Source organism: Narcine bancroftii, chromosome 6 (assembly GCF_036971445.1).
Source record: "Narcine bancroftii isolate sNarBan1 chromosome 6, sNarBan1.hap1, whole genome shotgun sequence".
NCBI classification, from domain to species: domain Eukaryota; kingdom Metazoa; phylum Chordata; class Chondrichthyes; order Torpediniformes; family Narcinidae; genus Narcine; species Narcine bancroftii.
Window position 1 is genome coordinate 222,646,088 of NC_091474.1, and position 13,161 is coordinate 222,659,248.

Here is a 13,161-nt window from a genome sequence, read left to right on the forward strand (position 1 = left end):
AATTCTGTGTTGACAACCTCTGCATGGCATCTTTATAAGCCTTCTGGAATCCATTGGTCTCCCCCTTGTAGAATGAGACACATCCTCGAATTTGCGGCGATTACTCAAACATTTTTTTGAATGAGTTGATGCTCACTCTGTTCAGTGGAGGTTGTTTTGTTCCATTCCAGATGCTGGTGTAGTGATTATAGAGTAATTGTACTATGGGAATTTTAAAGTGCCATTGTTCAGTAGTGGAATTATACATTTTATAAGGCATTTTAAAATAACAATTTGTGACTGAAAGCATTTCAGGAGATGTTAAAGCCACTGCGATTCGACAAAGATATGATGCAGATAAAATATAATTGAATGTGTTGATGAAGCGTAATTATTAAGGAAATCTAGCAAACACAGGAAATTGCACTTTGTTATATGCGTGTAAGCCTACTATTTTTAAAACGTGGAGCTCTTGTTAACTATATGTAAGATTTCCATGTCGTGAGCAATGCCACGAGATTTCTGTAAGCTACGCCGCAAAGCTGTGGTGAGCTGTAGCTTATTTTATGGTCACATAGAGGGGGTTGTATTTCACAGGCACACCAAGAAGGAGGCAGTAAACAACTTTAACCACTTGTAGGTAACAATAGAGAAAGGGGGCATTGCTTCCAAGATGAGGGTCAGTGATTAGGGTAGGAGCCTTCAGATGCTGAGTTTCCATGTACTACCTGCCCTTGACCTTCTAGGTTATTCAGAGTTCATAGTTCTATAGCACAGAATTGGCTTATTGGCCCAACTTGTCTGTGCCATCTAATCCCATTTGCCTGCAATAGATCCTCAGCTTCATTCCTCTCCTTGCACGTCCAAATGCACCTTAAACATAATTGTACCTACCTCTACCAGCACTTCCAAAGTTCCATATAACCTCCACGCCTCTGTGGAAAAAGTTAGCTACTCGGATCTCCTTTAAACTTCTCCTCTCACTTTAAACCTATAGAAAATTACAGCACAATGCAGGCCTTTTGGCCCATAATGTTGTGCCAACCTATATAAACATAACCCTCTACTTTTCTTGTATCCATGTGCCTTTCAAAGAGTTTTAAATGTCCCTTTTGAACCAGCCTCCACCACCAGCCCTGGCAATGCATTCCAGTCACCCCCTAGACTTTGTGTTTATACAGTTCAACTACGATTTTCCAAAATCCTCAGTTACCCAAAAAATTTTTGGACCCGGAAGTGACGTCTGTTCGGCTCCGAACATTTTTTCAGGTCATTGAAGATTTCAGAAAACTAAGAAATCTTCATTTAACGAAAAATTTTGAAGCCAAAATGATGCAATTTTGCCTCCAAAAAAATTTGGATAACTGAGGATATCTGAAACAATCAAAAATCCTCAATTATCCAAAATTTTTTTTCTGGAGCTGAACTGACGTCACAGGTTAGAAAAACTTTTGGAAAAATCTCTGAGTAGAATTTTGAGTTTTTGTTGAGAATTCAGTATTATTTCATGCTTAAAAAGTCTTACCTATTATTGTTTAAACACTGTTATGAGTGATTTGCTTTTGCTACTGGGCTGTTTTTTTTTTAAAAAAAAGACCAGTTATCTCAAAATATCTTTTACTGAAATAGGCCCAGTTCCAATCATTTTGGATAATCTGACTTGTATTATATATTTTTTTAAATATCCCTGATGTCTCCCCTAAACTTTCCTCCCTCACCTTGTACAGATCTCCTCTGGTGTTTGGTGCTCTTACTCCAGGGAAAATGTGCTTGCTGTTCTCTCATTATATTAAGTCACGTCCCACCCTTCTTCTCTCCAAGGAATAAAGTCCTAGCTCTGTTGATCTTGCCTCATAAGACACATTCTCCAATCCAGGCATCATCCTGGTAAAAAATCTCTCCACCCTCTTCAAAGCTTCCACAACCTTCATGTAATGAGGTGACCAGAACTGGTCCAAGTGTGGTCTAACCAGAATTTTATAGTGCTGCAACATAAACTCTCGACTTTTAAACTCAATTTCCCCGACTCGTGAAGTCCAACATACAATAATCCTTCTTAACTATCCTATCAACTTCCGCGGCAACCTTGAGAGATGTATGGATTTGAACCCCAAGGTCCCTCTGTTTTGGATGCTATTAAGTATCCTGCCATTAGCCATGCTCTCTGCCTTCAAGCTTGACCTTCCCTTCACTTCACAGATTGTACTCCATCTGCCACTTTTCTGCCCAACTTTCCTGACTATATCTTTTGGAGCTTACAACTACCTGATACACTATCTATATCACCTCTAACTTTCGTGTCATCTGCAAACTTACTGACCTATCCCTCTATTTTATCATCCAGATCATTTGTAAAAATCACAAAGGGCAGGCGACCAACTGAACTCCACTAATCACTGACCTCCAGGCAGAATACATTCCATCTACTACTACCCTCTGCCTTCTGCAGGCAAGTAAATTTTGAATCGACACGGCCAAGGCTCCATGGAACCCCTGCCTCGTGACTTTCTAAATGAGTCTACCACGGGGGACTTTGTCAAATGCCTACCTAAAATCCATATGCATCACATCTACCACCCTACCTTCATCAACTTCTTTGTTACTTCCTCAAAAAACTGAATTAGGCTCATAAGGCATAGCCTACCCGTCATAAAGTTATGTTGACTATCCTTGTAAAGTCTATAATTTTCTAAATGCTTGTAAATCCTGTCCTTAAGAATCCTCTCCAAAACTTTGCCCACTGACATAAGACTCACTGATCCATAATTCCCAGGATTCTCCCTATTACCTTATTTCAACATGGGGAGCACACTTGCCATCCTCCAAATTCATTGCCAAAGCCCCAGCAATCTCTTCCCTCATTTCCTGTAGTAACCTGGTCTGAGGACATCAACCTAATGTTTTTAAGAAGATCCAGCATTTCCTCCTTCTTAACCTCACATGCTCCACCACATAAGCTTGTTCTATACTGACCTCACATTCACCAAAGTCCCTCTCTCTGGAGAACACTCAAGCAAAGTATTCATTTAGGATCTCCTCTACCTCTGGGCACATTTTGCCTTCTTTATCCCTATGCAGCCCTGCCTTCACTCACATCATCCCTCTGTTCTTCATGTATGCATAGAACATCTTAGAGTTTTCCTTAATCCTTGTTATCAAGGCCTTCTTGTGTCCACTTCTAGCTCTTCTCAGTCCTTTCTTAAGTCCTTTCCTGGCTACCATATAATTCTCATGAGCCCTTCCTGTCTTTTGCTTCCTTCTTCCACTTAACTAGCTATCTCGCCTCTTTTATCAACTATGGTTCCCTTATCCTACTGTCTTTTCCCTGTCTCGGTCAAACCTATCCAGAACCCCACGCAAGTGGTCCCTAAACATCCTTCCCATTGGTTCCTGAGAACATTAATTTCCAATTTACTCTCCAATTCCTGCCTAATCCCATCACAATTAGCCCTTCCCCAATTAAACACTTTACCATTTGGTATGCTTTTATCTTCAATCTGAGGCGCCTGCAAGCTCACACCAAGACACAAGAGAAACTTGTCCGTGAACTACTCTTTGCAGATGATGCCGCTTTAGTTGCCCATTCAGAGCCAGCTCTTCAGCGCTTGACGTCCTGCTTTGCGGAAACTGCCAAAATGTTTGGCCTGGAAGTCAGCCTGAAGAAAACTGAGGTCCTCCATCAGCCAGCTCCCCACCATGACTACCAGCCCCCCCACATCTCCATCGGGCACACAAAACTCAAAACGGTCAACCAGTTTACCTATCTCGGCTGCACCATTTCATCAGATGCAAGGATCGACAATGAGATAGACAACAGACTCGCCAAGGCAAATAGCGCCTTTGGAAGACTACACAAAAGAGTCTGGAAAAACAACCAACTGAAAAACCTCACAAAGATAAGCGTATACAGAGCCGTTGTCATACCCACACTCCTGTTCGGCTCCGAATCATGGGTCCTCTACCGGCACCACCTACGGCTCCTAGAACGCTTCCACCAGCGTTGTCTCCGCTCCATCCTCAACATCCATTGGAGCGCTCACACCCCTAACGTCGAGGTACTCGAGATGGCAGAGGTCGACAGCATCGAGTCCACGCTGCTGAAGATCCAGCTGCGCTGGATGGGTCACGTCTCCAGAATGGAGGACCATCGCCTTCCCAAGATCGTATTATATGGCGAGCTCTCCACTGGCCACCGTGACAGAGGTGCACCAAAGAAAAGGTACAAGGACTGCCTAAAGAAATCTCTTGGTGCCTGCCACATTGACCACCGCCAGTGGGCTGATAACGCCTCAAACCGTGCATCTTGGCGCCTCACAGTTTGGCGGGCAGCAGCCTCCTTTGAAGAAGACCGCAGAGCCCACCTCACTGACAAAAGGCAAAGGAGGAAAAACCCAACACCCAACCCCAACCAACCAATTTTCCCTTGCAACCGCTGCAATCGTGTCTGCCTGTCCCGCATCGGACTTGTCAGCCACAAACGAGCCTGCAGCTGACGTGGACTTTTTACCCCCTCCATAAATCTTCGTCCGCGAAGCCAAGCCAAAGAAAAGAAAAAATCTTTGTCCATAGCTATGGTAAAACTCGGAGTTGTGATCAATATTACCTAGCGAGGTGTCTGTCACCTGACCAATTTCATTACCCAGTCTCCTCAGCTTGCCCTCATACTGTCAAATCTGCCCCATCTATTTCCCTTGCAGTAAGGAGCTGCCTGTAAATATTTGGGAAATTGAAGTCTCCTGTAACAACAACCCTGTTATTTCTGTACCGTTCCAAAATCTGCCTACTTATCTGCTCCTCCGTGTCCTGAGGGTTATTTGTGATTGTTTCCTTCCTGTTTCTGACTTCCACCCACACTGACTCAGTCAACAATCCCTCCACAATGTATTCCCTTTCTAGAGTCGTGATACTATCCTGATTAGTAATTCTACCCCCCCCTTTTCCCCTTATCCAGCTCATTTTAAAACATCTGAACCCCAGTACCTGCATCAGCCAACTCTCTCCCAATGGCCATAGCAATTCCACTTATTGATCCATGCTCTAAGTTCACTTCCCTTATTCCTATACTTCTTACATTGAAATAAATACATTTAAACTCCTCAAGCTGACTACATTTATGCTCACTCCACTGCCTGTCCTTCCTTGCAAACTCACTGCACATTGCATCAACCTTTCCACCATCTTCAGCTTCTTACCCCAATGCTAAACCATATGGAGCAGCATTAGCAAACCTTCCCGCAAGCATATTAGTTCCCCTCCAGTTCAGATGCAAATGATCCCACCAGTACATGTCCCACCTTCCTTGGAACCTGAAGCCCTCCCTCCTTCATCATCTCTTCAGCTACATGTTAAGCCGTACTATCCTCCTCCTCTTTCTAACTTCACTATTGCTGCAGTGTACCAGCCTTTAACCAGATTTTGTGCCCACAGATTGATCTAGTTGGTCAACTTAAGCTTCCATTCATTGATGGTATCCCAGAATACCATTGATAAAGATTCAGGAAGCGGTTTGATATGGAGGATGATGATGTGGCATTTGTGTGTCACTGATACTCTTTTATCACCTATCAGGTAGAGTCTGAATGTTTTCCACATTATGAAATACATGGACATAGTGTGCTTAAGGAATACAAGTGAAAGAGAATGTTGTACCATTGTCAGTAAACAACCTCATGGATGGCCTTCTGATGAAGAGAAAGCCAGTGATGAAGTAACTGAAGGTGGTTGGTCTCTCGACATTGGCACAAACAACAACCCAAGTCGCAATTTCTTGGAGCTGAGATGATTGGCCTACAGTGATCAAAATCTAATTCCCTGTGAGAGATTTTCCTCTGATTCCCATTGACTTCTATTTTACGGAATATCCTTGATGCCCCACTTGGTTAAATGGAATGCCAAGGGTGGTCACTCTCACCTGCTTCTGTTGCAGGCATACTTACCCATGTTGGCATGAACTCATTGACGTCGGATAGTTTTGATGGGATACAAACTGAGATTGAGCAGGTTATTGGTGAGTGGTATGTGGCTGATGACATGGTTGATGACATCTTCTGAACAGTAGGTGATCAAAGTGAGACTGATAGAAAGTAATTGGCCTGATTGAATAGGTTGTGGACATTTTTAAAAAAAACTTTGAGCAGTTTTGCACATAGTCAGCTGGTAATGGTTTTGTAGCTACATCAGAATAACCAAATTTGAGACATTAAACAGTTCCTGAGTTCACCTTTAATGTTGGCCAGGCCCCGCATCTTTGTTGTATCATTGATCTCATCCATGCTTTCAATTCACAGGAGTGGATCAAACTGGCTTAAGGCTTTTTTAAATGTACAAAAGGTGCTGGAGAAACTCTGAAGGTCACACAGTGTCCAGAGGAAGCAAAGGTATATAACCAATGTTCGGGCCTGAGGGCAGAAGGAAAGCAGGCAGTTGAAGAAAAAGGTAGGGGCAGGGGGGAAAGAAAGAAGGGGCAGGGGGGAAGAAGGGGCAGGGGGGAAGAAGGGGCAGGGGGGAAGAAGGGGCAGGGGGGAAGAAGGGGCAGGGGGGAAGAAGGGGCAGGGGGGAAGAAGGGGCAGGGGGGAAGAAGGGGCAGGGGGGAAGAAGGGGCAGGGGGGAAGAAGGGGCAGGGGGGAAGAAGGGGCAGGGGGGAAGAAGGGGCAGGGGGGAAGAAGGGGCAGGGGGGAAGAAGGGGCAGGGGGGAAGAAGGGGCAGGGGGGAAGAAGGGGCAGGGGGGAAGAAGGGGCAGGGGGGAAGAAGGGGCAGGGGGGAAGAAGGGGCAGGGGGGAAGAAGGGGCAGGGGGGAAGAAGGGGCAGGGGGGAAGAAGGGGCAGGGGGGAAGAAGGGGCAGGGGGGAAGAAGGGGCAGGGGGGAAGAAGGGGCAGGGGGGAAGAAGGGGCAGGGGGGAAGAAGGGGCAGGGGGGAAGAAGGGGCAGGGGGGAAGAAGGGGCAGGGGGGAAGAAGGGGCAGGGGGGAAGAAGGGGCAGGGGGGAAGAAGGGGCAGGGGGGAAGAAGGGGCAGGGGGGAAGAAGGGGCAGGGGGGAAGAAGGGGCAGGGGGGAAGAAGGGGCAGGGGGGAAGAAGGGGCAGGGGGGAAGAAGGGGCAGGGGGGAAGAAGGGGCAGGGGGGAAGAAGGGGCAGGGGGGAAGAAGGGGCAGGGGGGAAGAAGGGGCAGGGGGGAAGAAGGGGCAGGGGGGAAGAAGGGGCAGGGGGGAAGAAGGGGCAGGGGGGAAGAAGGGGCAGGGGGGAAGAAGGGGCAGGGGGGAAGAAGGGGCAGGGGGGAAGAAGGGGCAGGGGGGAAGAAGGGGCAGGGGGGAAGAAGGGGCAGGGGGGAAGAAGGGGCAGGGGGGAAGAAGGGGCAGGGGGGAAGAAGGGGCAGGGGGGAAGAAGGGGCAGGGGGGAAGAAGGGGCAGGGGGGAAGAAGGGGCAGGGGGGAAGAAGGGGCAGGGGGGAAGAAGGGGCAGGGGGGAAGAAGGGGCAGGGGGGAAGAAGGGGCAGGGGGGAAGAAGGGGCAGGGGGGAAGAAGGGGCAGGGGGGAAGAAGGGGCAGGGGGGAAGAAGGGGCAGGGGGGAAGAAGGGGCAGGGGGGAAGAAGGGGCAGGGGGGAAGAAGGGGCAGGGGGGAAGAAGGGGCAGGGGGGAAGAAGGGGCAGGGGGGAAGAAGGGGCAGGGGGGAAGAAGGGGCAGGGGGGAAGAAGGGGCAGGGGGGAAGAAGGGGCAGGGGGGAAGAAGGGGCAGGGGGGAAGAAGGGGCAGGGGGGAAGAAGGGGCAGGGGGGAAGAAGGGGCAGGGGGGAAGAAGGGGCAGGGGGGAAGAAGGGGCAGGGGGGAAGAAGGGGCAGGGGGGAAGAAGGGGCAGGGGGGAAGAAGGGGCAGGGGGGAAGAAGGGGCAGGGGGGAAGAAGGGGCAGGGGGGAAGAAGGGGCAGGGGGGAAGAAGGGGCAGGGGGGAAGAAGGGGCAGGGGGGAAGAAGGGGCAGGGGGGAAGAAGGGGCAGGGGGGAAGAAGGGGCAGGGGGGAAGAAGGGGCAGGGGGGAAGAAGGGGCAGGGGGGAAGAAGGGGCAGGGGGGAAGAAGGGGCAGGGGGGAAGAAGGGGCAGGGGGGAAGAAGGGGCAGGGGGGAAGAAGGGGCAGGGGGGAAGAAGGGGCAGGGGGGAAGAAGGGGCAGGGGGGAAGAAGGGGCAGGGGGGAAGAAGGGGCAGGGGGGAAGAAGGGGCAGGGGGGAAGAAGGGGCAGGGGGGAAGAAGGGGCAGGGGGGAAGAAGGGGCAGGGGGGAAGAAGGGGCAGGGGGGAAGAAGGGGCAGGGGGGAAGAAGGGGCAGGGGGGAAGAAGGGGCAGGGGGGAAGAAGGGGCAGGGGGGAAGAAGGGGCAGGGGGGAAAGAAGGGGCAGGGGGGAAAGAAGGGGCAGGGGGGAAAGAAGGGGCAGGGGGGAAAGAAGGGGCAGGGGGGAAAGAAGGGGCAGGGGGGAAAGAAGGGGCAGGGGGGAAAGAAGGGGCAGGGGGGAAAGAAGGGGCAGGGGGGAAAGAAGGGGCAGGGGGGAAAGAAGGGGCAGGGGGGAAAGAAGGGGCAGGGGGGAAAGAAGGGGCAGGGGGGAAAGAAGGGGCAGGGGGGAAAGAAGGGGCAGGGGGGAAAGAAGGGGCAGGGGGGAAAGAAGGGGCAGGGGGGAAAGAAGGGGCAGGGGGGAAAGAAGGGGCAGGGGGGAAAGAAGGGGCAGGGGGGAAAGAAGGGGCAGGGGGGAAAGAAGGGGCAGGGGGGAAAGAAGGGGCAGGGGGGAAAGAAGGGGCAGGGGGGAAAGAAGGGGCAGGGGGGAAAGAAGGGGCAGGGGGGAAAGAAGGGGCAGGGGGGAAAGAAGGGGCAGGGGGGAAAGAAGGGGCAGGGGGGAAAGAAGGGGCAGGGGGGAAAGAAGGGGCAGGGGGGAAAGAAGGGGCAGGGGGGAAAGAAGGGGCAGGGGGGAAAGAAGGGGCAGGGGGGAAAGAAGGGGCAGGGGGGAAAGAAGGGGCAGGGGGGAAAGAAGGGGCAGGGGGGAAAGAAGGGGCAGGGGGGAAAGAAGGGGCAGGGGGGAAAGAAGGGGCAGGGGGGAAAGAAGGGGCAGGGGGGAAAGAAGGGGCAGGGGGGAAAGAAGGGGCAGGGGGGAAAGAAGGGGCAGGGGGGAAAGAAGGGGCAGGGGGGAAAGAAGGGGCAGGGGGGAAAGAAGGGGCAGGGGGGAAAGAAGGGGCAGGGGGGAAAGAAGGGGCAGGGGGGAAAGAAGGGGCAGGGGGGAAAGAAGGGGCAGGGGGGAAAGAAGGGGCAGGGGGGAAAGAAGGGGCAGGGGGGAAAGAAGGGGCAGGGGGGAAAGAAGGGGCAGGGGGGAAAGAAGGGGCAGGGGGGAAAGAAGGGGCAGGGGGGAAAGAAGGGGCAGGGGGGAAAGAAGGGGCAGGGGGGAAAGAAGGGGCAGGGGGGAAAGAAGGGGCAGGGGGGAAAGAAGGGGCAGGGGGGAAAGAAGGGGCAGGGGGGAAAGAAGGGGCAGGGGGGAAAGAAGGGGCAGGGGGGAAAGAAGGGGCAGGGGGGAAAGAAGGGGCAGGGGGGAAAGAAGGGGCAGGGGGGAAAGAAGGGGCAGGGGGGAAAGAAGGGGCAGGGGGGAAAGAAGGGGCAGGGGGGAAAGAAGGGGCAGGGGGGAAAGAAGGGGCAGGGGGGAAAGAAGGGGCAGGGGGGAAAGAAGGGGCAGGGGGGAAAGAAGGGGCAGGGGGGAAAGAAGGGGCAGGGGGGAAAGAAGGGGCAGGGGGGAAAGAAGGGGCAGGGGGGAAAGAAGGGGCAGGGGGGAAAGAAGGGGCAGGGGGGAAAGAAGGGGCAGGGGGGAAAGAAGGGGCAGGGGGGAAAGAAGGGGCAGGGGGGAAAGAAGGGGCAGGGGGGAAAGAAGGGGCAGGGGGGAAAGAAGGGGCAGGGGGGAAAGAAGGGGCAGGGGGGAAAGAAGGGGCAGGGGGGAAAGAAGGGGCAGGGGGGAAAGAAGGGGCAGGGGGGAAAGAAGGGGCAGGGGGGAAAGAAGGGGCAGGGGGGAAAGAAGGGGCAGGGGGGAAAGAAGGGGCAGGGGGGAAAGAAGGGGCAGGGGGGAAAGAAGGGGCAGGGGGGAAAGAAGGGGCAGGGGGGAAAGAAGGGGCAGGGGGGAAAGAAGGGGCAGGGGGGAAAGAAGGGGCAGGGGGGAAAGAAGGGGCAGGGGGAAAGAAGGGGCAGGGGGAAAGAAGGGGCAGGGGGAAAGAAGGGGCAGGGGGAAAGAAGGGGCAGGGGGAAAGAAGGGGCAGGGGGAAAGAAGGGGCAGGGGGAAAGAAGGGGCAGGGGGAAAGAAGGGGCAGGGGGAAAGAAGGGGCAGGGGGAAAGAAGGGGCAGGGGGAAAGAAGGGGCAGGGGGAAAGAAGGGGCAGGGGGAAAGAAGGGGCAGGGGGAAAGAAGGGGCAGGGGGAAAGAAGGGGCAGGGGGAAAGAAGGGGCAGGGGGAAAGAAGGGGCAGGGGGAAAGAAGGGGCAGGGGGAAAGAAGGGGCAGGGGGAAAGAAGGGGCAGGGGGAAAGAAGGGGCAGGGGGAAAGAAGGGGCGGGGGAAAGAAGGGGCGGGGGAAAGAAGGGGCGGGGGAAAGAAGGGGCGGGGGAAAGAAGGGGCGGGGGAAAGAAGGGGCGGGGGAAAGAAGGGGCGGGGGAAAGAAGGGGCGGGGGAAAGAAGGGGCGGGGGAAAGAAGGGGCGGGGGAAAGAAGGGGCGGGGGAAAGAAGGGGCGGGGGAAAGAAGGGGCGGGGGAAAGAAGGGGCAGGGGGAGGAGCACAGGCCACAGGCAAGAGGTTAAAGGTGGACATGGGTGGGAGGAGAGAAGAGGAAAAAGTTGAGAAGTAATGGGGAGGGGGTTGGGGAGCTGGAGGAACGAAGACATGGGCAAAAGGAGAGGCAGAAGAGGGGCCTAACTAACTGGAGGTCAGTATTGATACCATCTGGTTGGAGAGTGTCCAGAAGGAATATTAGGTGTTGGTCCTCTAATGTGCAGGTGGTCTCAGTTTGGCAGTGCATGAGACCACAGACAAGCATGTTGGAGTGGGAATGGGGTGTGGATTTAAAATAGTTGGCCACTGGGAGATCACTGCTAGTTTCACTGGCCACCTTCACTCTGTCTGCTACAATATCTCCCAGTCTGCGCCCAGTCTCCTCGGTGTAGAGGAGACAACAATGGGAGCACCAGATGCAGTAGGTGACTCCTGCAGATTCACAAGTGCTGCTTCACTTGGAAGGACTGTTTGGTGCCTTGAATAAAGGTGATGGAGGAGGTGTGGTTACAAGTGTATTTCCTGTGGTCACAGGGAGGGTAGCAAGGGGCAATAAGTGGAAAGGGATGAGTGGACAAGGGAGCGGTCCCAATGGAAGGTGGAGAGATTATGTGTGGTGGTGGGATCACAATGTAGGTAGCAGAAATTGCAGAGGGTGATATGTTGGCTATGTTCGTGTTTGGATATGTCATGATGGATATACAGGAGTGTGCTGAGACTTCTGATCTTCTCAGACTTTTGTTTCAAAGTGATTGCAAGGGATTCATCCTCCTGAAGGGCTCTGCCATTGCTTTGAATGGAGTTGTTCAAAGAGTTGTTTTTTTCTCTTTCTGTTACCAGTTTAATTGTCAACAACTATTCACTTTGGGTGTAACAGGATTGTGGAACTTGACCCTTCTTATCTTCTTCTCTTCTTTGGCTTGGCTTCGCAGACGAAGATTTATGGAGGGGGTAAATGTCCACGTCAGCTGCAGGCTCGTTTGTGGCTGACAAGTCCGATGCGGGACAGGCAGACACGGTTGCAGCGGTTGCAGGGGAAAATTGGTTGGTTGGGGTTGGGTGTTGGGTTTTTCCTCCTTTGCCTTTTGTCAGTGAGGTGGGCTCTGCGGTCTTCTTCAAAGGAGGTTGCTGCCCGCCAAACTGTGAGGCGCAAAGATGCACGGTTTGAGGCGATATCAGCCCACTGGCGGTGGTCAATGTGGCAGGCACCAAGAGATTTCTTTAGGCAGTCCTTGTACCTTTTCTTTGGTGCACCTCTGTCACGGTGGTCAGTGGAGAGCTCGCCATATAACACGATCTTGGGAAGGCGATGGTCCTCCATTCTGGAGACGTGACCCACTCAGCGCAGCTGGATCTTCAGCAGCGTGGACTCGATGCTGTCGACCTCTGCCATCTCGAGTTCATCCCTAACCCTTCTTATAACACATTGCTTATCTGCATGTCTTCCAATGTTGCAATCCTCATTCTGGAATCATATATTTAGGTATGCCTCTCCTGGCCTCTCCTTCCATACTCCTCAATGAGCCACAGGCTTGATGGTAACGGTAGAATGAGCCATATACAAGGGCGTGAGCTCACATCTTGCTCATAGTCCATAGCACCCGATCGTCGGTCGATTTTTAAATTGCCCGATTTATCATCAACATGTTCTATTTTAAACTGCAAAGTATATTAAAGTTTGCCTCTGTTCAAAGAATTTGCACCTGTTCAAACAAGTTGAAGAGGGTAAGGTTAAGTATCTTTCATGTTTTTTATCTCACCTCGCCCCTGGCCTTATCTGGTGGCTGTGTGTTCAGGACCCAGTCAGCTTGGTAATCGTGGCCATGTGCTTCAGGTCACAGCTTGGTATGTAATGATGACAGTGGGCATAGAATGTCTCCAGCCTATCTTCAGTCAGTGCTTCCATTGTTACTTAAAGCTATTTCTTGCTTTTTCAGTATTTTTATTAACATTGAAATTTCACATAAAAAATGCATGTTAAAAGTCATAAAGAAACATTGCACTTAAATCATATCATTTCATCTAAGGTACCCCACATTCTCAATCAAACAAATGACATTGTATTAATATTTTATTTAAAAAAAATCTAAACTCACTCCCAAAAAAGTTGTTTGGCCAATAAAATGGAAGACAATTCTTAGAGTCATAAATTACCTCATTAAGTCAACACTTCTATCTTCGTAACAAATCAACAATTTTGAAAGTAATTCAAAAAGGGTCCCCAAACTGAAAATTAGAATTCAAATCAAAAATTGAGCATCTAATCTCCAAATATAAACATGACATGATGCCCCGTAGCCATTGAGCACGAGGAGGCGGGGGAACGTCCCTCCATCTCAGAACCACTGCCTGCCTAGCCATAAGAGCTGATAAAGTTATGTCACTCTCTCCAACAATACCAAATAAAGTAGTTCTGGGATTTGG

At 51.7% G+C, this 13,161-nt stretch overlaps 1 long non-coding RNA gene across 1 annotated transcript in view; it reads left to right on the forward strand.

Annotated features, from left to right (window-relative positions):
- The first annotated feature begins 5,513 nt into the window (after nucleotides 1-5,513).
- Nucleotides 5,514-13,161, forward strand: part of LOC138737054 (uncharacterized) — a 36,844-nt gene continuing 29,196 nt past the window's right edge. Inside the window, exon 1 of the long non-coding RNA XR_011340734.1 lies at nucleotides 5,514-6,414. This is a non-coding gene — a long non-coding RNA (uncharacterized lncRNA). The remainder of the gene's footprint in view (nucleotides 6,415-13,161) is intronic.